We start from the raw sequence: 24194 nt of genomic DNA, 5'->3' as shown, positions 1-24194 counted from the left end.
TCACAAAGTATCGTCTGAATTATTACACAGCCAGAAAATGACCAAACTTGGATGGACATTTCAAGAATTGTCCAGGAAGATAACTAAACAGAGAGGTCAATGGGCAGTGCTCACCTGGTCCCGGTTTTCCCAACCGCTTTCCTTCCTGCGATTCTGAACTCAGACTAAGCTGCGGCTAACTGTCGATCGCAGAGAGGACTGGAAATCCAGGGGGTGGACGGGGAGTTGAGCAGGGAGGTTCTAAATCTAGTGGCTGGAGCTGGAAACCACCTACACTTTGCTGCTAAATTTTAAGAAACACTTCAACACCTTTATAATATGTTCCGCCAGGTATAATAAAAATGTGCCCAAAGAGCTTGAATTCTTCTTAGCTGCCAAGAGCCAAACGTGGGGAAAAAAAGTCCAAAACAGCAGATGAAGTGTAGGGGGAAGAAAAACAACTAGTGAGTTAGGTGGGTCCATCTCAGCAAAATAACACCCTCCCCCCCACCCCCGGGCAAAAAGGATAAGCTGCTTTTGTTTATTTACATGTGGACAAACTGGCTTAAGTTAACTTCCATTTTCCTTCAAACACTACAGCTGTGGTTTCCAATTCTCCCCTGCACATCAGAATCATCTGTGAAACTTCAAAAAAAAAAAAAAAAAAAGTGTGTCCAGCTCCAGTAGAGAAGCACTAAAGGAGCACCCATCACGATCAGCCACACCTCCAATGGGGTCTGGGCCATAACACAACCAGGGAAAGAGCAAGGCTGGTCAGGACAGCAAGAGCCACTGCTCCATCTCCAAGAGTCTCCTCTCCCTCCGTCTCCAAGACCAAGCAGCTGCACCACCCATCCATGCATCCATCCACCCATCCATGCATCCATCCATCCATCATTTTATCCATCCATCCACCCATCCATGCATCCATCCATCCATCCTTTTATCCATCCATGCATCCATCCATCCATCCATCCATCCATTTATCCATCCATTTATCCATCCATTTATCCATCCACGCATCCATCCATCCATCCATCCATCCATCCATTTATCCATCCATGCATCCATCCATCCACCCACCCACCTTCACTGAGCACCTCTTGTGCCAGCACTGAGTACCAGGACACATGGCATATAACACTGGCGGCCCTGCCCTCCAGGAATTCCATTCTAGGGGAAACCACACCAGGGAAATTGAAGTTACCCTTTTCTTCAAAAAAAAGCAACCAAAAAGGTTCCCACGAGCGATTTCTATCAGTCTCATTGAACTGAAGTCCTTTCAGCCCCAGCTTCTCACTCGGTCATCAGAAAAGTGTTGTGTTGTGTTGTGCTGCAGGAACTGGCAAACGCTTTCTGTGAATGTGAAGAAAATTGTGGTAGTTGAAACTCCAACATCCTCCTTCCCAAGCTGAACCATCTAGTTCATTCGATGTTCACACCATCTCCAGGTTTCCAAATCCACAGCCCCAGCCTGCACAGTCTCACTTCAACCAGCAGGTCAGGACTATTTCACACCCGGCTTCACTCAGTGGCTTGAGATCCAGACAATCAAACAGTATTAATTAGCTCAGGGCCCCTATGTTCCCCACATCCTCGGAATGGGTAAGCGGAGTGTTCCAAAAATCAAGTCTGTCCCATCAGCATTTCCTATTTTTTCTTTTATTTTTTTTCATTTGGAACAAACGCCCATCACAGGCTTAGGGAATATAAAAGAAGTACAAGAATCCCTTTTAAGAGTATTTAGTCTTTTTGTAAAAACTAAATCAACACAAGTAACATGAGTATCACATGACACTACATCTTGATTCAGAACAAAATTGTGGAGAGTAGGCAAAACAGATTAGTCAGGGTGTGAAACTCCACTGAAGCAACAAGCCTCAAAAGAAGGGTGTGACCAGGCGGAGTCAGCAGTGACCAAGCAGGGGATTTTTAAGGAGTAGGAAGGGCCCACCGATGGGAGAGACAATGGAGACACCAGCCCGACTGAAACACGGGGACTGAGTGACAGGAGATTTGGCCGAACCAGTAAGAGGGGCAGGTAACCCAGGGCTCGGAAACCAGATGTGGTTCCCCTGTGACATGGTCAGTGAGACAGGTGTGGCAGGTCCCCGAGAAGGAGAAGGCATGACAGAAGCTGTTTTAGGTACCTGTATAAAACAGCTGCCATTGGGCTTCCCTGGTGGCGCAGTGGTTAAGAATCCGCCTGCCAATGCAGGGGACACGGGTTCGAGCCCTGCTCTGGGAGGATCCCACATGCCGCGGAGCAACTAAGCCCGCGAGCCACAACTACTGAGCCCACGTGCCACAACTACTGAGCCCGCGAGCCACAACTACTGAGCCCGTGTGCTCCAACTACTGAAGCCCACGTGCCTAGAGCCCATGCTCCGCAACAAGAGAAGCCACCGCAATGAGAAGCCCGCACACCACAACGAAGAGTAGCCCCCGCTCACCGCAACCAGAGAAAGCCCGGGCGCAGCAACAAAGACCCAACACAGCCCAAAATAAATAAAATAAAATAAATTAATTTAAAAAAAAAACAGCTGCCATCAATTCTGATGGAGCCTCTGATAAATGCCTGACACGCCAAGTTATTTTCAACAAGAACTTTGATCCAGGTTGTTCATACCATTTCCATGCCTATCGTCAAAAAAAATCACATTCCAGTATGCCAAAGTCCCAGTATTTACAAATGAGAAATCCAAAACAGCTTCCCATCAACCTCCCTGGGCTCTTCATGCCCCATTTTCTCCACCTACTGGGCCTATGATGATTCTAGAAGCCACTGACAAACATGAACAAAAAGAAGCAACTAGCTGGCCGTCCCACTGGAATTTCGTTCTAAACATCTGACCAGCAACTGTGCGTCAGGCACGGTGCCTGGTGGGGTCTGAGTCAAGCCACACACAACAAGCCTTTCACTTTCAAAAAGCTACTCCTGCCCTTTCGGAGAAGATATGACTCCTGGAAAGCAAATGCCTATTGTTCACAGTAGCCCACAGAGGGAATCCAGGGAGTCCAATCTTCCAATAATTCATCAAGTATTTATTCCACATCTATTAAGTGCCTGGCACTGTTCTAAACAGTATGCAATTAGCAGGAAAGGAATCAAAGCTCCTGCCCTCATGAAGCCTATCTTCTGTATCACGGCAAGTTCTTCAGCTTATATTCTACAGGCTCCCACAGGTTATGATCATGGTAATGCAATAATAATGACACTTCTCGTGTCTTACTTAGAATCTGTGATACCTTCCAAGCCCAGTCTATTACATAAAAGACGATGACAGACCCAAGAAATAATTAAAGTCAAAGAGTGGTTTCCATTATAAAAGGAAGAAACCACTAGGTAGTATTTGGAGTATATTTCTTAGCCTCCAAAATGCTCAACTCATAAAATCGGACTAAAATTAAATTAGAATATTTCCAAATATAATGATGAATGCTTTAAGGGTGCCCCCAAGTAGAATATTCTCAATTGTTTTAAGCAGAGGATAGAATGGTCTTTTAATGTAAAACAGTATTAGGACGAACAATTAAGTAGTTACGCGTCACAGTTTATACTTCAAAGTGAGCTGTGCCTTAGTAAACGGTTTTGGGAGAGACTGCGAACGTTAACAGTCACTAACTTATTAACTGAACTGAATGTTCAGCTGAAAATATCAAAGTAACAATGTTCATATCTTTAAAATGATAAGTAGAGGATGCAAAACTGCTAATTTCCTGCTTTGTGGGTGCTTTGCAGCCATCTTAGTAATCACTTAGTCGTATCATAAGGAACATGAAGAAAGACCAACAGGATGGAATCCTCCACTTTCAGGAAAACAGACCATCAGCAGATTTGGATTCCTGTCCACAGACAAAGGACAAAGGCCTTAAAGCAGCAATACGTTAGGACAATACCACATCAGCTACATAACAGTGAACAAACATGCTTCCTAAATCCAGGGGTAAAGGCAGGGAGCTCATCCCCAGATGTGAGATGCCCTTTGCATCTCTGGGTAGACACTTCAACTTCCAGCCATAAAACTGTAAAGAGAGGGACTTCCCTGGCGGTCCAGTAGTTAAGACTTCACCTTCCAATGCAGGGGGTGTGGGTTCGATCCCTGGTTGGGATCTAAGATCTCACATGCCTTGTGGCCGAAAAACCAAAACATAAAACAGAAGCAATATTGTAACAAATTCAATAAAGACTTAAAAAAAAATTGTCCACATCAAAAAAAATCTTTGAAACAAAAATTATAAAGAGAAATACTCAACACATCACTGACAAAAGGACTCAGAGGCAATAACTGAGAGGTTAATTGCATGTTAATTTCCAGGAATATTTCTCAGCTATGCAAGGAGCTCTACTATCACTGCAGGACGAGATCCTTCTGCATTTTTCTTACGTAAGAATCAGTGCTTGGGCTTCCCTGGTGGCGCAGTGGTTGGGAATCTGCCTGCCAATGCAGGGGACACGGGTTCGAGCCCTGGTCCGGGAAGATCCCGCATGCCGCTGAGCAACTGGGCCCGTGCATCACAACTACTGAGCCTGCGCTCTAGAGCCCACGAGCCACAACTACTGAGCCCTCGTGGAGAGGCTACTGAGGCCTGTGTGCTTAGAGCCCGTGCTCCGCAACAGGAGAGGCCACCGAAATAAGAAGCCCATGCACGGCAACAAAGAGTAGCCCCCGCTCACCACAACTAGAGAAAGCCCGCTCGCTGCAACTAGAGAAAGCCCTCACAGCAACGAAGACCCAACACAGCCAAAAATAAATTAATTAATTTATAAGTTAAAAAAATAAAAAGAATCAGTGCTTGCCTGAGGTGTAGCAGAAATGAGTAAAAGCAAATTGTGCCCCTGCTATAAAGTTCCACAATCAACATTTTGCTTGAATAAGTCTTGAATAAAGTTTCTCTAATAAATCAATTAATTGTTATTCAAATAAAGAGGAAAAGTTCTGAGGTTGAAAACAGGCGTAGAAACGTTACACTAATCTGTTAAATAAACAAAAACTTGAAGGGGGAAAAGGGATCTTTGTTACCACTCCAACTATAAAAACTGGGGTTTTCATGTACAAGGTGACCTGTTGACGAGGGAAAAGGTTTAACAGACATACTTATTTCGCTATTAAAAAAAAAAAAAAAACTCTCCCCGCCCCTGCCGGCTTTAGAAGCAATGTGATCATAGAAAATTTGGAAATCAGAAAAGTATACAGAAAATAAAATATAATCCACGAATGCATCACTAAACATATCCACATTTTGATATATTTTCCTTTCAGTTAATACAAATACACATCTTTCTTTTTTTTTTTTTTAGCAAAATGAGGGTCATATTAAGTAGACAATTTATGACATTTGTAAGCATTTCATCTGTGATAAAATACTTTTAAAATATGGTTGCATAATATGCCATTATACAGGTGTATTATAACTGACTCAGCTACCCTCCTGTCCTATTCAAAATGAAAGAGAATTTAATGAATTTTAATGTAACAGACTGAGAAAAGATCACTTGCGGTTTCAGAATCCCCACTGTACCATCCATAATTCTCTGAAAAGGTTATTTCAGTACTCCCACCTTTACCAGTTATGTATCTGTGTAAGATTGGATTTTCTATGTATACTTCAACCAAAACAACCTATCAACACACTGAATGCAGAAGCAGTTATGAGAACCCAGTTATTTTCTATTAAAGCTGGTTATGAAATAGATTTGCAAAAATGTAAAACAATGCCACCAGTGTCATTAATTTTTTTAATTTTGAAAAATAGTTATTTCCATTTAAAAACTTATTTTAAAAATGTGCACAAATGTAAAATAACGTTCATCTCACTATTTTTTTCTGTTTTGGAAACGTTACCTTCCAATAAGAATGGTCTTCTGCTAATACGTAATGGGCTTACTGTTATTTTTGCTATTTTTAAGCGAATTTTCTAAACTTTCTCTGTTTTAATTCCTAACACAGTAAATAATCAATAGATATTACAATGGACAGAGATCTTTGAGGGTCTTCAAATACTCTTTAACAGTATAAACAGAGGGTCCTGATATCAAAAAGTTTGAGAGCCACTTGGCTGTAGAATAAAGGGTCTCTTTAACAAATAAGTGTATCTATTATTTTGTTTGCTTGTAACAGACTTCTGCTTAAAGAGACTTCTCCAAGACCTTTGATAGATGAGCAGTGTCTTTGCTGAATGGAATCCGTCCTCTTCTAGCCCATGTTTAGTCTCTAAATAATTAGGCCCCCAAATACTGAAATGTATTTCGACATTCTATTACCAAACACTATTTAAAGCAGATACTGCAAGGAAAACAGGATCCCGGACAATCAGAGATGTAGATCTCTGACAACAACTACCTCTGCACTTGTTGGTTAAAAAAACAAAAATAAAAATATGTCAAAACATCTGGAGTAAGAGCAGAGTGACTCAGATGATGGTACCTGATACCTACTTATCTTCACAGTTACCATGTTTTTACTTCCTGCTACCAAATGACACAAGCAATTCTTTGAATTCTGCAGACCCAATGACACAGGCTCCCTCCCAACCACCAGGTCCAGAACTCCATGGAAATAAGAAAACACCCACGTAGTGCTTGTTACAACTTTACTTTCTAATCAACAACAATCCAACCAAAAGGTCCCAAACTATTGTAACATTATAGGTATTCCTAGCATCTCTAGAACAGGAATTATCCTATACAGTTGTCCTGTTTTTCCAAAACGTATGGTTTCTACAAAGGAACAAAACAGTCATGCTTTTTTAAAACTCAGGTTGAAAATAAAAAACTCTTTCAATAAAATATTACATATTTAGGGACTTCCCTGGCCGTCCAGTGGTTAAGGCTCCACACTTCCACCGCAGGGAGCACAGGTTCAATCCCTCAATCCCTGGTCGGGGAACTAAGACCCCACATGCCCCGAGGTGTGGCCAATAAATTAATTAATTTAAAAATAACATATTTATTGAGTGTGTGGCAGGTGCCCGGCTTCCCAATACTGAGGATAAAGCAGTGAACAAAACTGCGTCCCTGCTCTCAGGAGGCTCCTATTCTAAGCGGGGAAGCAGACCCTTAACTGAGGAAGAGCAGTGAAGTATGCTGGGTTTGAACAAACAAGCCCAGGAGGCCCGGAGAACAAGAAGATCACCCGGATGAAATAGAGCCCCAGGGCAAGCCCTTCACAGCCACGTGGAGGCACAGACCTTAAATACAAGGAAGATCAATCAGAAGAGAGAGGGGGCTCAAGACAGGAACACAACAAAACCAGAAATCCAAACTCACCCGGGGAGACAGTGGAGCCATTGGCCAAAATGGATGACTCTGAAGAGAAGCGAGCTTGATCAGAGAAAACAGGGAGATCACCTTTAGACACACTGCATTTAGATGCCCATAAAGCATACGAGTGAATAAAGGAAGCTTGGACGTGAGTGCCCGAGCTTGGGAGTCAGATACAGGCTGGTTACGTAGATCTGCGAGCCCAAAATCCACAAGCAACTGAGGCCAAGGAAACTCACAGGGTGACAAAGGTGCCCTCCAAATCCTCAAATATAAAAGGAAGGATAAAGAAGAGGAGCCTGCAAAGGAGACTGAAGGGGAAGATCCAGAAAGAGAAGGGAAGCCAGGAGGGCGCAAGGTCTCAAAAGCTCAGGGACATGAAAATGTTTCAGAAAGCAAGATGCTCTCAGCAGTGGCAAGTGGACAAGCAAAACTGCTGAGAGGGGGCTTCCCTGGTGGCGCAGTGGTTGAGAGTCCGCCTGCCGATGCAGGGGACACGGGTTCGTGCCCCGGTCCAGGAAGATCCCACATGCTGTGGAGCGGATGGGCCCGTGAGCCATGGCCACTGAGCCTGCGCATCCGGAGCCTGTGCTCCGCAATGGGAGAGGCCACAACAGTGAGAGGCCCGCGTACTGCAAAAAAAAAAAAAAAAACTGCTGAGAGGCCAAGTAAGAAAGCACACAGGCAAGTGCCTTCTAGATTTAGCAACAGGGAGGCTGGCCTCACGGGTGTGGACCTTTGCATCCCTGTGCTCAGATGAGCCCCCCACTTGATTTACCGCTTTGCTGCTGCCATCTTGAAATTCTTAACAATTTTTGAACAAGGAGCCTCCCACTGTCATTCTGCACGGAGCCCTGCACATCATGTAGCCAATTCTGCCTCTGAGATTAGTGTCAGTAAAGTGGTGGAGATAAAAAAAAAAAAAGAATACAGGGGTTTAAGGAGTGAATGGAAATAAGCAAATTGAGAGACAGGACGGACAGACTAAGGTGGTCCCCATGATCCTCATCTCCCATTGTTCCCCCTAGTTTAATCCCCTCCCTCTGAGTGTGGGCAGAACCTGTGACTCAGTTCTAACCAACAGAATTAGACCAAGGTGATGGGATATCACTCCCGTAATTCCATCCTGCTGGATTTGCTCGCTCGCACTCTCCCCCCCTCCCCCTCTCCCTCCCTCGCCATCTGTGAGGACCTAAGGTGCCATGAATTAAGTGAAATCCCTTGTGTCATGGAAGAGCAATGACCTCTAGGAACCAAGGGTGACCTAGGTCCCACAGCTGCAAGGAAAGGCGTCCCGTCAACAACCTCAGTGAGCTCAGAAGAAGGTTCTTCTCCAACTGAGCCTCTGATGAGATCACAGCCCCAGTGCCCACGTGGACTGCAGCCTGGTGAGACCCTGAAGTACAGGCTAGTATAAGCTGCGCCTGGACTCCTGACCCACAGAAACTGTGAGATGAGAACTGTGTGTCGTATATGATGCTCTGTCGGGCAGCAGTAGATCACTCCTGCAGGCCGGAAAGTAGGATATCCTCTCAAAACGTTTAATCAAAGAGGAGAGAGAAAGTGACAGCTGAAAGAGGAGGGCACCAGGGAAGGCGTGGGTTTCACAGTGTTTGCTCCGTTTTGTTTTTGCTTTAAGATGGGAGAGACCTGAGCATTCATAAATCCTCACGACAAAGAAACAGCAGGACAGAGATGGAAACAGGGAGGGGATGGCTGCGGAGAAACTGATCTTTAGAAAGTGAGGGAGAGGGACACCTCTTACACTGTCAACAGAAAGATGAGAAAAGGATCCAGGAGCAAGCAGGTCTGCAGAGGGGCAGTGGGAAAAGGAGCAAAGGGCCTTCACACAACTGCTTTACTAGCCGTGGAAAGAACACCTGCTGAGAGTGGGGGACCAGCAGGCGGGACGGGGCTGACGATGAAACTGGAGAGTTAAGAACTGTTGAGAGAATTGAAAATAGTCACGCAGGAGAGTGAGAGGGTTGATGAAGAAATCAGTTGATTTCCGGGCAGTGCTGAAGTTGATGACCGGACTCTATCGCCACATCTGTGTGACTTTCTCTGACAAGAACCTGGCAGTCCAGGGGCAGGTGCAGAGACCACGGGCTGCCCAACCCTCCAGGGTTGGGATGTGCCAGGACGGCAGATAGGAGGGGATTCAGTGGATTGATAAGCATCTTGGTGAGATGCTGGCCAGGGAATTAGAAAAGCAGAGGCAGGGCATGATGGACACGCCGGGTGAAAGCAGGGGCCATGGGCTGCAAGCGAACCTAGAAAGACAAAAGTCTGAAGATACTAGGGATAGTCTGTCAGGTGAACTGGAAGGACAGAAGGTTCTGGCCATCAAGGGGGACCTCTGAATTCCAGATAAGGAGCTGTTCCTGGTATTAACAACATCTGGAATAGTGACTCTTTCAGGGTGGCCCACTCATCCCAGTTTGAGCATCCAAGTCTCGTGTCCTGGGAAAGGCCCCAGTCCCAGGCAAACCGGCATGGTTTTAAAACGGAAAGCCCCCCGCATCGAAGAAAGCCCCACCCCCAAGTCCTGGGCAAACCAGGACTGCTGGTCACCCAGCTTTGGCTGCATTGGAATCACCCAGGCAGCTCTCACAACTACTCCAGGTGGAGCAGAAGATCGCCATCCAGGTGCCAAAATGCTCAACAAATGAGGAGACACAAACAGTACGCAACAGCACTGAGGATCAGAGACAGAACATGACTGAAGTCAGCCTCGACAGAGCAGTGCACAGAAGAGGAAGGATCTGAGAGCCAGGAGGAGCGGGGGCCCCATCCCGAGATGTGGGAGAAGCAGCTGGGTTCCATCTGGATTCGAACCAGGAAGTGAAGGAAAGACTTCGGGGGAGAAGCTGGCTGACCACGGAGCAAGAGTCACAGCACCGTGGAAAAGTCTGGAAGGCTAAGGAAGCACAGAACGGTCCTCGGAGGAAAGTTCCAGGAGTTCCGGGGCTGGGGGATCCCACCGAGGTAGCTGCAGGGAGGAAGGCAGTGGGGTGGGTACCACCCACCATGTGGTTCACGGGATGGATGGCTGGTGACACACTAAATGGAACTACAGGGGAGCTGCTGTCCCACAATGTGTGTGCCACAGAAGCACGTGTGTATTTTAACACACTGACATTCCGATATGGTATAAACATAGAGATTTATCCTGAAGAAGAGAGATTAGGGATTGTCAAAGCTCTACAATGAGTTCCTCTGGTCCTTGTCTAAAAAGTCCTTTCCTCTCAGGACTCAATTCCCAGATATCTGTTTCACAAATAATCAAGTTTGTTCTGATATTCAAACCCTCACCCAACCCTGAGAGGCTCCTTAAACCTCTCACATTTCACTAGTTACATGTGTTATCTGAATCCAGATCTTCATGGATTTACTGATATCACTGCCAATAACTAACACAGAAACAGAGTACAGACATACATTTCTGGACAATAAAATGCTAAAGTTTTCATATCACCATAGAAGAAGGGGAGGGTCTACATGTGTTGTGTCATGGTGAGTTGCGTCTTCTGTCGTGTGTGTATGTGCGCATGTGTGCATGCACGCATGCGTACGTGTTACGATTAGGCTATCTGGAGACTGAAGTCTTACGGAAGATAGAAAAATTGAACCGTCAAACAGCAAAAAGGTTTTAGTATTATTTGGAAAAAAAATATGCAAAAAAAGGTCCTCGACTCAAGAATGACTCAAGTACTTCTGTTCAGTCTAACCTTGCTCTCAAGTTTTGGGGAAGACAGAGTTAAGCCAGGCCTGGGGGTACAGGGTCCCAACCAAACAAAAAAGTAAAGTAAGCTCACAGGTCACCAGGAGATATGACGGCTACTCAACACTTAGTCCCTGGGAGGGACATCAAGGGCCGTTGCCTCCTCTCTCACACGGCCCACAAGCTCCCCACCTTCCCCGTCAATTCCAGGCTGGGCTTCCTGAAAGAAGTAGGGCTGGCCAGCCTCACAGGTGTGCTTTTGCTGTTTCCCGGGATCCAGGGACGTGACAGACAGAGAGCCTTGGCTCCACACCCGACCACGCAGGCTGGGAGAGCCAGAGGCCCAGCAAAAACCCGAACACAGATAGTGGAGCAGAAATCCCCACCAACTAAGCCCATTTTCCTCTAATTTCTAAACCACTTTCCTTAGTTTCAGAAAGAGAATTCTTCTGTAAAGGAAAGCTTTCAAAAGCGAAGCCATTATTCCTTAAGATGGCATGCATCACTGCTTTTGAAAATTTTATTTTTATATAAATATGAATGTACACAAGGTAGGTAGGAGCCCTACGTTAGCAAGGGTAGCCCATATTTTTTTTTTCCTCAAACGAAAAGGCACTGCAAATGCACCCAGCAAAAAAAAAAAAAAAAGGTGTGTGTGTGCGTGTGATCTGTTTGTCTACATCAACATTACCCTGTCACCAAATATTTGTGCACACCTAGGGCAGGCAGGAGTGTGAAGTAGTAGTAGCAATTCAAGTCAAAGCTACTGTGGAAATTATGACACCACAATCAAGGAGAGCATTTAAATCCCTTTGGTCATTAGACAGGTATGAACAGAGACTGAAAATACTGTTTCCATAATGGACACCCGAGAAAGCATCTTTCCTAAACCCCACCAAGGAATAAGCAGCAAATTAAAACCAAGGCCTCTCAGAGTGTTTTGTTGCTGTTTTCACAAGCTTGTGTTTTTTATACCCACAACCACCAGGGAGAAAGTGGAGATGATGAGCAAAATGACTGCAAAGCAAGTGCTATCTTGCTAAAGTGAAGCATTTCAAAATACACATCGGTAATTTTCATTGGAGAGTCACACTGCACCAGAAGTGGAGATCTTCAAAGAAAAAGCACAATTTAATCATCAGGGGCCCAGACACTGAATGGAGCCTGGATAAAAGAAGGGAGACAAAACCTACTCAACATCAAAAGATAGTTTTAAAAGGTGGGCCAAGGGCAACTCATCCAGAGTTTGACAGAGATGGCTGGGCACTGGAAGAAATCGTTGGGGGAAAAAAAGGTAGTTTATGACTGCAAGGCAGACAGCCTCTTACAGAACTCTGTCCCTGGCAAAGACACGACATCCAAAACCATAACAAGATGTGACTTTTTATTTAGTCTTGTTTAGATCTGCTGTTTTGTTAAATCCACAAGTTCAAGTTCACACATTTGAAGGACTAGATTTTTCAGTGGCCCAGGGGAAGATCTCAAGGGTTATGATGACCTCAGATAAACACGTATTTATGCTTTCATCATGAACATCCAACATTTTAAAAATCATCCTTTAGTAAGATAAACTTTGCCCAGAAAATCACCCCACACTTGTCACCTACTCAAGGCATAAGCAACCAAACGTCATGGAGAATGAACACTGATCTCTTTGGATGTGTGCAGGCTCCTTGTTCAAGGCAACAAATAAAAAGATCACAGTAAGAACGCGCCTCCCAACAGCAGGACTTTTATCTAGCAATAAAGAAAAGCACCCAGAACAAGGATTTACCACCACTGCCCCTCGCCCTGCCAAGAAGCTCTCTTACTGGAAATCAAAACAGTCAGTTAAAGTTCAAAGGGAGATGTTGTAGCAACTTCGGAAAGCAGGAAAGTTTGCATCAGCTCTGTGTGCAACTGTATGACCTCATCGGGCACAGAAAGGACAGCAAACAATGAAAAACAAACTGTTCCAACCCTGGTACCAGTTACCGACCTTCCAGATGGAACACGCTGTCTCTGCCAGCACGTGTGCAGAAAAGATCAGCAGAGCTTGCTTGCAAGCAAGTACCCTCTATACAAGCTAAGTGAAATCTATCAACGAAAGCAAACATTTCCCCCTAAGAATCAGCTCCCTCATTAAGTAGTGTGACCACACACACACACACACACACACACACGCACGCCCCAAACACACTGGGATCTCCCCAGGTCTGCATGTGCACCATCCCCAGCCCGACATTCGCACACCTCGATCACTCTCAATTCACCTTTCCAACTACTGACAAATCCCCTCCCCAACGAGCGGAGGTGGAGTTCTAACATTGCCTGTAACCCCACAATGCACATCCCATCCAGGCTTTTGAGACAATGCAAATCTGCGCTCCTAAGGATCGTAGTTCATGACGAGACGGTCCACTCATAAAATATGCTCTGATGCTTCTATTTGGGGGGAAGCGTTTAATACAGTGAGAAAAATGGCATCGGGGAAGAAGGGCCTTGAGCGCTAGTCCCAATTCTGTCCAAATACCTGAGTGACCTCTGGGCTGAAGGGTCTGCCCCTCTAAACCAAGGAGGGTTTAGATTGTTGGTACGAAATTAGTAGGAAATATCAAATCTAGATCTAGGCAAAGAGTGAAAGGACAACCGCGGAGGCGTGAATGAGACGTAATATTCAGTGAACTGACTTCAGCTCTGGTCCACAGTCCATGCCAGCTCCTGCCTCAAGCCCGTCACACGGGAGCTGCAGGCTCTCCCAGTGACGCAGCCCTGCCTCATTCAGTGCCCTGTGGGGTGTAGGGCGGGGGGGGGGGCGGAAGCACCCCAGAAAGACAGGAGAAAGAGGTTCCACAGAAAACCCTGAAAACTGTTTACAAACAATGCTGTCTGGCTATTGGGTTCACTTGAATTCCTTCCAAGTGTATCACTGTGGACATGTGACACTTAAAACAAACAACCACGCCCCATGAGTTCACCTATTCTTCCTGCTCGTTCTTTCCTAGTCCACCCCACCCAAAACATGGGAGACACTGCAGAGCTCTCTACGTGAGAAGTGGCTTGAGACCCGGGAGATACCAACGTGTTCCACTCTACTCTGCCTGTAAAAAATGTAACAAAGCAGGGCTTCCCTGGTGGCGCAGTGGTTGGGAGCCCGCCTGCCGATGCAGGGGACGCAGGTTCGTGCCCCAGTCCAGGAAGATCCCACATGCCACGGAGCGGCTGGGCCCGTGAGCCATGGCCGCTGAGCCTGCGCGTCCGGAGCCTGTGCTCCGCAACGGGAGAGGCCACAACAGTGAGAGGCCCGCGTACCACACACACACAAAAAAAGTAAAAAATCAATAGGACTTACTACAACACACACATACACACACACACTTCACAAAATAGTACTGATCCCTAATATAGGCAAACATTTCCTACTGTATTTTATGTTGTAAAATGCTGATTGTGACCCACAGTATAAGAAACAGGGTTAGATCCATCAACAGATGAATGTGTAAACAAAATGTATCCGATACATACAATGGAATACTATTTAGCCTTAAAAAGGACTGAAATTCTGACACATGCTACAACATGGATGAACCATGGATGAAGACCTTACGTTACGTGAAATAAATCAAGCCACAAGAAAACAAGTACTGTGTGATTCCACTTATATGAAAAACCTAGAGTAGTCATTTTCACAGGGATAGAAAGCAGAGCGGTGGGTACAGGGGCTGGGGGAGGGGAGAATAGGGAGTTAGCGTTTAATGGGTAGTTTCCATTTGGGAAGATGAAAAAGTTCTGCAGGTGGACGATAGCGCTGGTTGCACAACAACGTGAATGTGCTGAATGCCTAAGATGGTAAATTTTATGTTATATATATTTTATCACAGTTAAAAGCGAAAATTAAAAAAAAAAAAAAACTGAGTTAGAAAGCAGTTGACAACTGAGAAATTCCCCTAAAAGATGAAGGCTTTCTGTACTATGTAATCCTGGTGAAATCAGCACGACTGGAAAGAAATCTGTAGCATTAGTGTGAGATAATAGAAAATATATATATTGGTCCCTGCCCCAGTTCTAGGCAGAGAACTCCTAAAAAAGAGCAACTGGGGGCGTCTCTTCTAATATTTGGTCTTGATCCTGTCCCTTACACAGAGCTCCTGAAGCCCTTGTAAAATTCCTAAATGATAAAAGCACTGAGAGCATCCTTTGTTCAAACGAGGTGACTCTGGACCGGCTCCCGGATGGGGGCTGCTCACCAGGAAGACCACGCCATGATTTGAAGCTTGGAATTTTGAGCCTCACTCCCCACTCCTCTGGTGAAGGGAGAGGGGCTGGAAATAGAGTTAATTATTGATCACGCCTATGTGAGGAAGCCTCCATAAAAATCCCCAGAGGATGGAGTTCAGAGTGCCTCCGGGTTGGTGAACATGTCCATATGCTGGGAGGGTGACACACCCCAAATCCATGGGGACAGAGACTCCTGTGCTCGGGGACCTTCCCAGATCTTGTCCTCTGTATCTCTTCATCTGGCTGTTCATCTATATCCTTAACCATACCCTTTAAAAAAAACTGGTAAATGTGTTTCCCTGAGTTCTGTGAGCTATTCTAGCAAATAACTGAATCGGAGGCGGACGAGGTCATGGGGACCTCCAATTTGTAGCCGAGTCAGACAGAAGTTGTGGGTAACCTGGGGACCTACAACTTGAGATAGGCATGTGAAGAGGGGAAGGGGCGGTCTCCTGGGACCAACTTCCAGGTAGATAGTAACAGAATTGAGTAAATTGCAGGACACCCAGCTGGTGTCCCAGACAATTGCTTGGGGGCGGAAACCCCCCAAACATCTGGTGTCAGAAGGTGTTCAGCGTGGCAGCTGCGCCAGAGTCAAGCAGAAACAGAGGAGAGAAGACTGGGCATTTTTTTCCTAAAACAATTAGAATCCTAACAGTGTGTTCAACTTACACTACTGAACCTTGGTTTTTTTCAGCTATAAAACAGAAATAAGGATGTTTATTACAAAATGAAAGAGAGTTGTAATGCTCAAAAAACATACGTGTTGATAAAAAGGTTGAAACACTATGAAAATTTAGTTAAATAGAGGAGAAATGATCAGAACACTGAATAGAGAAAGGGTATTTGATTAAATCTTCCCAAAGTATTTTGGGATCAGTAATGTGTCGCCTCTATTAAAAACAAGGAAACTGAAGAAATTAAAACACCATTTTCAAGCAGTAGGTCAAAAATGAAAATAATCAGGCAAGGTTTTTTTGACCAAACAATTGTTTCTTTTTAAAAAAACCCTTTCATTTCAAAGGTACGCTGATTAATATCACGGTGTTTGCCCTGGCTTTTTAAGTTGAGATCTGAGGAGTTCAGCCCTCAAGAAGGTAGGAGGGGCCTTATTCCTTCACCCTAATCTCAGATCCAGTTTCCCTAACTGTCCTTTAAACCTAGATCTATAAACCTATACTTATACCGTGACAACACACGTCCACAGTGGGAACTCCGGTTAAGTAGGCCCAAAGTTTTTACCACAAATATGAATAAACGTATCTACTTATAATCCACAGTTTTCTATTCACATACAACTCCAGTATGAAAGTCATTTTTTTCTCCAAATAAACCTTGTCCAGCAATAAACATTTATGGGGCTGCAGCAGGCTGGGAAATAGAATGAGTTAAACCAAGCTTCAGTAAAGGTTCTATGACTAATACCACCTAAGGATGGTCCTTTTCCCAGTGCTTCCCAACCGAACTCAGTCCTCAAGCTGACACCTATTTTTATGTATAAAAAGCGCATCGTGGGCCCCGAGTCTCAGGCCCAGAGCAAGTGCATGGAAGTACCAAGCTTTCTTCCAATCAGGAAAGTTCAAAAAGCTAAGTGGTACCAACTTTACTTTGAACAGAATGAGCAACTACTTTGACATACTTGTTAACTCAAAGTATGGGCTCAGCCTCCCTAACTAGATGTAAGCTCCTCGAGGGTAAATATCCTGCATCCTTACCTATATGCCCAGGCCGCTGGGTCTTATATTAGGAGTTTACCGAACATCAGGTGGATTAACAAATTCCACCAACTCAATCCATTTTTCATCTTTCTTCACTTTGCCAAACCTCTTTGAGTAATTTTCTCAATGCTAGTGAAGGAAAATCTAGAATAAACAAGATCCTTCTCTATCACTGATACAATTTCCTTTGGAGATTCTGAAATAAGACCACCATCTTATAAATATGACCAGTCTTCACTGGGAGAAAAAAAAGTCCATCTCAGACTTGACAAGAGATGGGATCTCGCCAACTGTTCACTTTTCATCCTTGCTATAAATACAGCATCCTTCATTCAGGATCTGTTCCCCACAGAAAGCAACTAGGGACCACTGACAAGCCAAGAAGAGAACACAAACTCCACCTCAGTCACCAGAAAGAAGTATTTACTTAGGAATTCCTGTTGAGTAAAAGAAAAACAAGACTATCTTGGAAGAGACTAAAATGAGGGAGGAAGAGGCAGAAGAGAAATATGTACATCTTGCCCGACAAATCATTGCTGATATCAAACACTGTATACAGGTGGAATCAAATGTAAGAATGCAGTGATTTAATGCATCTGCAATTTAGCACTACCTTAAGCGCCTTTTCCATGCAGACTCTCCACAAAGTACAGAATATTTTCATTTCAATGCACGCTAAAAATGAGAGCCTTGTTCACAAATTTCATTTTAAGACTTTCCCAAAATCATAACACAGCAAAATACCACACTCAGTTTCTATTAATTTCTGTCTCTCAGGAAAACCTCCTGTTCCAAACACCTGGAAAAGACCCACTCATCGTATGACATGTTAAACTCAAGTCAGTAAATGAACTGATCCTCTCAGGGGAAAGATATTTCCTTAATTGCTTATGAAATAGGTACCAATTTGACACACCAATTATGAAAACTAATTTATTAGAATATAAGTTTCTCGAAAGTAGGTTCAGCTATTCAAGCATCGCTTGTAAACATTCACAGCAATTAGGGTAAACCTTTGAACACAGGAAGGTGCCTAAGTTACTGAACGAAAACACTCGAATCCTCCGGAAACAGCAACGCTTAAGAAATTGTATTTTAATATGTAGATGTGAGTTATCTGGTCTCCCTACAACAGTGCGTATTTATTTTAAAGGCTTCTATTGCAAAGTAACCAAAATCTCGCAACTGGAATAAACCAGATAAAACCAGTGAGAAAGTCACCTCAAAATTATACTCTATTTACAAGTTCCTACTTCCCTATCCAGCTGGGAAGTACCCTAAAATGGCTTCCTTGGGTTCATCAACCAAAGAAATGGAAATTCTACCGAAGCAAATAAAGAAATTGCTGTCAGTTGCATTACCCAAGCAAAAACACACAAGGCAACAGAATTTCAAAGGCAAGTGGGCTAGTCAATACCTCTCATTAGGAGATGAGGGGAGATAAAACTGTTGTGTCATTCTCTAGTTCTTTCCAAAGAACATTCAGGATGCCTCAAAACAAAAGTCACACATGCAATTAGATAAACAAAATGTAAACACTGAGGCCACACTACAGAAGAAACAGCCAAAGTGGGATACACCAGGGCTAATATAATTTCCAGATCTGAGTGTTAAAGGTGGTTTTGAGCTTCCTAGTGGCCAGAACCCCCCCCAAAAAAGTTATATACTTCTCATCGGAAAAAAAGTGGCATTTCATCTTCCTTCCCAAGAGAAAAAAAAAATATCATAGCATTAACAACAGTCTCAAAGAAGTTCCCCACTTGGACTTTATATAAAGAACAAGGGGCAACACTGTGGCTAATATCCTATACTCAGTTACCCACAAATAAAAGTGCATTGAACACATGGCTATTTTCTATTAAAAACAAAAAAAATGTTCAAGGCCAAAGGCATAGGATTAGGCCTGGCCTTGAATTCACCGGCCTTACATTCATTTTAATTCACTGAAAGGTAATGCTAACCTGATCCTCACATTTAGCCTCCCAAGATCCTGACGTCATGCCCAGATGGAACCTAAAATAAAGTATTCTGCAGAATGTTCTTCCCAAGTATTTCCCTCTGCCGGCATATTGAGAACACAGAAGATTCGGTTACCCTCGGTGATTAAAACCTAACGACCTCTTGGGTGGGCTTCCCTGGTGGCGCAGTGGTTAAGAATCCGCCTGCCAATGCAGGGGACACAGGTTCGATCCCTGGTCCAGGAAGATCCCACATGCCGCGGAGCAACTAAGCCCGCGAGCCACAACTACTGAGCCCGCAAGCCACAACTACTGAAGTCCACACGCCTAGAGCCCGTGCTCCACAACAAGAGAAGCCCACGAGCAGCAATGAAGACCCAACGCAGCCAAAAATAAATTAATTAAATAAATAAAATTTAAAAAAAAACCTAACGACCTCTTACCCTGTGCTGCTTTGGAGGTAGGAGAGGCCACCCCACCTACCGAAAGGGCACCTGGGGGTCCAGCAAAGGCCCGCCTGTGAGAACAAAGCAGTGTCTCGGTGCTGGAAACCCTGGTTTCGTGGACTTTCTATTCTGGTGATGGGGCGAGGGCAGGGGGAAGACGGGCGAGAAACAGGTGAACAGACAAGGTGTCTGCAAGCACCTGGGGGAGGAGGACACGTGAGCAAGGTAAGAGGGTCAGGGGGCTGATTCTGTAAAGGGTGACAAGGAAAAACAGAAAAGCGGCCAGTGTGGCTGGAGCGCACGGAGGAGGAATGTGGCTGGAAACTAGGTCTGCGAGGTGACAGGGCGTGGCCAGCTCCTGACACACTCTCTCACTTGTAGCAGTGGCTGATTTAGGCCTCAGAGTTCCACGCCACCAAACGCCGTGGGAATCAACTGGCCTGAAAGATGCTGAAAGAAGTCCCCCGCCCAGCCTGATAAAACCATCGGAGGTCCCAGGGGACGTGTGGCTTGGGCTCCTCTGCAGGGGTCCACCCCTGCAGGTTTTGAAATCAAAGCCACTACCGTAAGGAGGCACACTTAAGGGCGTTGAGGAAGATGGTTTTAAAATTGCATGCGATGCTTGCTGAGGTTGACCGTTTCAGCTCGGGCATTCTGTTGATGCAGTCTTGGTGACAGCAGGTAAGACTCCAGGTACATTAAAATAAAACCCGGTCTCCAACCAGAGAGCATATTACCAGCATCCTGTTTGCTGCAAGTCACCCAAGGGATCCGGGTTTTCTGGGCCACTCCCAATTTCAAATATTCTTCCTTGTCAACCCCAGAAATGCATGCACAAGTTCTCAAACAATTCGCTCTGATCATGATTAAAGAATAGACGGTGACCATACCCCTAGAAGATGGATAACAGTTCCAAAAACAGCACCGGAGTACTGAGGTTTATGTTATTATCAATACCCACATTTTTCAACACTGAACTGAGTGCTGACTTATATGCAGGCACTCCGCTGGTGCACTAGCTGCATTCCTGTAAAACTCTACGAAGTGTGTACTATTATTATCCCCATTTTACTGATAAAGCTAGTAAACTGCAGGCCCAGAAGGTGGAACCAAGCAGCGTGATTCAGAGCCCACCAATTCACACTGCTTCTCTATTTAAAGAAACTGCACAGAGAAAAATACACATTAGACAGAAGTTACCCAGGCAGAGTAGGGAGGACATTTCCTTTTCCACTTAGCTAATAAGACAGTCTGGGTCTTATTTAAGATCCAGGACTCTTTGGGGAAATGTATGCAACCCAGAACCAAAAAGACTACAGGAAAAGTACCTGCTATTCATTAACCGCAAGTGACATGAAATGCAGAAGCATGGTATGGACCACAGAACTCTGAAAACACGATGCAAACTCACTTTCCTGGGCAAGCAACCGTCCACCCGCCCACTGCCCTTTTCCACCTTAATATCCTTTCATCAAGGGGAGGTCACAAGCTGGTGGCACAGCTCTCTGTTTGTTCTAGTTTTTAAAAAAGGGGTCGCGGGATTCACTTTGTTATAAAGCGGAAACTGACACACCATTGTAAAGCAATTCTACTCTAATAAAGATGTTTAAAAAAAAAAAAGGCGGGGGTCACGGAAGTCGTGGCCTGACACGGCACCCCACCCAAATTGTAAAGACAGAGTGGGTGGGGTGCAGGAAGAAGACAGGGTCCCACCCAACCAACCTGCACACTTACTTGCCAACATCCTGCCAGCAAGGATGGGGAGAAGTTCACAGTGGAAGTTAATTCACCAACAGAAGCAAAGGAAAGGAAAACACACAGACACACAAGACTGTCCACTCGCCAGAAGGGTCTTCTGTATTTCGACACGGCTGGGACCCTCTGCAGTGTATCACAAGGCCAATTCTTCTTGAGCTCCAGGGCCTGGGGATACAGTACAGGACAACACTTTCCCCTAAAAGGATCTGTTGTGTTGGTGGTGGTGGTGGTGGCGTGTGTGTGTCTGTGTGTGTGTTTCAAGGCAAGTCCTTAGGAAGGAGGGTTTTGAGCTCAGGAAATGTGGGACGAAAACGATACAAAAACAGTAGTAAACCATGCTGTTAAAAGGAACTTCGAGGTGCTCCTGCACATCTCAGATGCTGACCCACACTGAGTCTGAAACAAAGCCTGACTGCAGACGCCCGACCCTCCTTAGGTGCTGTACGAACTTTATGAAGCTGGCCCAGCACCATTCAACAGACAGCCACGCTCAGGGTCTGAAGCCAGCATCCATGCCCGACCCTGAACAGCAGCAGTGACTTAGGAAGAAGCCCTGACGCTGGGCAGGACGAGATTAGGATGACAAGGTCCTGCCCTCGGAGTTTCCAATCAGAGATGGAAAAACGCAGTCCACAAGCAAGTGACCACAGAGAAATCCAAAGGTACAGAAGTGCCTTCCACAGGGGCGAAGTGCAGCCGAGGCCTGCTCTCTCAGCCCGGGGCACGCAAGCCCTCGGAGTCTTTCCCCCCATTTCATCACAAACAAAGCCATCAAACTATCTGACTGGCCAATCCTGTGCGACGGTGGTATCACAGAGCCCGTCAACTCTCTTTCTGGGGAATGAAGCTCTTACCGGAAGGCACAGAGAATCCAGGCCAAAGAGAACCAGAAATACCTGGGGTGTGTTAGCAACAGCCTCATGATGGCACCCTGAGCCCTGCTTACCCCACCCTACCTACCTCCCCTGTCCCACGCCCCAATACCCAGACCCTCAAACAAGACTTCAAAACCCTTCTCATCAGGATGACCAGTAAAAGAAGGCGGCAAAGCATCCTACTCTTCCTCCTTTCTTCACCAACGCCTGACACCAAGGTGCTACTTAGGTGGGGCTACTGCACCCCAGGGAGACAGCAGGGTCTCCTGAGGAGCTCCCGGCAAACAGGTGCAATTAGAGATGCCTGCCGGTGCGGCTAGATGACTGTTTACAGCGTTAGCGGATCACTGCCAAAACAGACCATCATCGAAGACAAACCAAGAGAGAAGGGAACGTGGAGAAACATAATGCAGAATGTTCTTTAGAGTTCAATTAAGGAGCAAAGAGGTGGTAACCAAGCTCCCTCAGTGAGGCGGGTAATAAGCCTCGGGCTCACCATAGAACCTTATGTCAGGCCAACTTCTGATCGGGGTTTTTTTCATGCACACAGCAAATACTTACCTGCACCTGAGGACATGTACGAAGGGTGACTACATGATCCATCAACCAGAGCAGGTCACTCTGGGTGTGGGTGAGGCTCTACTAATAGTTACACTGGACAAAGAAGACGCGTGCGTACCAAGCTCCTCCGCCAACAAACCAGGAGGGACCAGGTGGCTGCTCTCCTGCCATGCTCCGTTGACCCTGGGTCCCACTTGCCTGGGGGTGTAGGGCCCTCACTCAGCAATCAGTTCCTGCATTTACAGGAGCCCATGAACCGACAAATGAACAGGTGAGAGCCTTTATTCAGCATCCCTGTGGACTCCTGGCTATTGGTGACCTACTGACCTGATTCTCTCCTCTGCGGCTCAGATGCCTGACCCACAGCTTCACTCTCACTTCTGTCACATCCTCCCTACTTCACTTCCATCCTGGGCCACTGAAAACCTTCCTCCTCTACAGAACTTGTCTTTGTTTCTAAGAACCCTGCCTGCCTATAGGTCCTAAACCTCTGTTCACCCCAGCCCACTGCTATGGGCTGAGTCAAGCACCCAAGCTGACTCACAGCCACATCCACACCCTTGAGCCCAGTGGTCCCTCGTCCACTCTCCAATTAGGCTCCAGAGCTCCAGCTTTGGCCATTCATCCCCAGCTTCCTAACCCATCTCTCTATCTACCTCTGCTTATGCAACAGGCTCAGCGCTTCAGGTGTAGAAGGCCCATGAGGACGGTATGGGTGAAGCAGACAGTCACTCCAAACCTGGGGCAACCTCGAATTGAGTCCTAATGGAATTGAATCATTTTGTTCTATCGGGTGGGTGAAAATAATCAGGTATGACATCACACCCAGACACGAGTGTAAGCAGAGCAGACACAGGAAGGACACTAACATTAGTCAACACCTGCGTGCAGACACCGGCCAGGTGACTTACCTGCATTACCTAATACTCACATTGTAGAGATGAGAAAATCTGGGCTCACAGAGGTCTACCAGACATAAGGTTCATGCTCTTTCTAGCGTGCCAATGTCAGAACCAGCCAATGACAACAAACACTTGAAAGAACACTTACAGGGAACGGTGATGTGCGAAGCTCTCCTCCAAAATCGTGGAAAGAACGCATACATTTATTCTTTAATTTAGAGAAATACAGTCTCATGTATTTGTTTACAGAGAAAGACGTCATGAATTTATTCACACACAGGAAGTAGCTTAGCCCTAAAACTCAAAACGGGCACAACAGACAACATCAGCAAAGAGAGTTCTCAGACATTTCAATAAACACCTCGGCTTTTGCTTATGGTATAAATAACTATTTTTAACGTTTAACGTTTTTAAGAGTTTGTATTAGAACGGACAAGAACTAAGAACACACACATCAAGAAAAGAAAGTTTTTTAGGATGACAGAACTACCTGAGGTTTTTCTTTAAAACATTATTTTTTTTCTGCAATAAAATCATCGCCCACATTCCAGGATGCCGGTAACGAGGACATTTTCTCTTTCGTTTTTGCTTTTCTTCTTTTGTGGCGGCAAGTGCCGGTCCATGGGGGTAGGTGAGGGTAGGCAAGGCAGGTCAGAGCAAAGGAAGCCTCGTGCTGAATTAGCAGTCAAGGGAAGAGAGTTCTGGTCCTAGATCTGCACTAAGGAGACTTGTAAGATGCTGGGGTCCTCAGC

At 45.4% G+C, this 24194-nt stretch overlaps 1 protein-coding gene across 3 annotated transcripts in view; it reads right to left on the bottom strand.

Moving 5' to 3' along the window:
- The window catches only part of FAM107B (family with sequence similarity 107 member B), a 218527-nt gene that overhangs the window by 44928 nt on the left and 149405 nt on the right, over nt 1–24194 (bottom strand). Inside the window, exon 1 of one of the 3 annotated variants that reach the window (XM_029238244.1) lies at nt 115–2263. The exons of the other annotated variants lie outside the window; for them this stretch is intronic. The gene's annotated coding sequence lies outside the window, so the exon portion shown is untranslated. Of the gene's footprint in view, nt 1–114; nt 2264–24194 lie in introns of those variants that run through there. 3 annotated transcript variants of the gene reach the window in all.

This window comes from Monodon monoceros, unplaced genomic scaffold (genome assembly GCF_005190385.1).
Source record: "Monodon monoceros isolate NGI ecotype Baffin Bay Population unplaced genomic scaffold, NGI_Narwhal_1 Super_Scaffold_21, whole genome shotgun sequence".
In the NCBI taxonomy this organism is placed as follows: Eukaryota; Metazoa; Chordata; class Mammalia; order Artiodactyla; family Monodontidae; genus Monodon; species Monodon monoceros.
The sequence above is the reverse complement of the archived record's forward strand: the minus strand, read 5'-3'. Positions and strand labels throughout refer to the sequence as shown.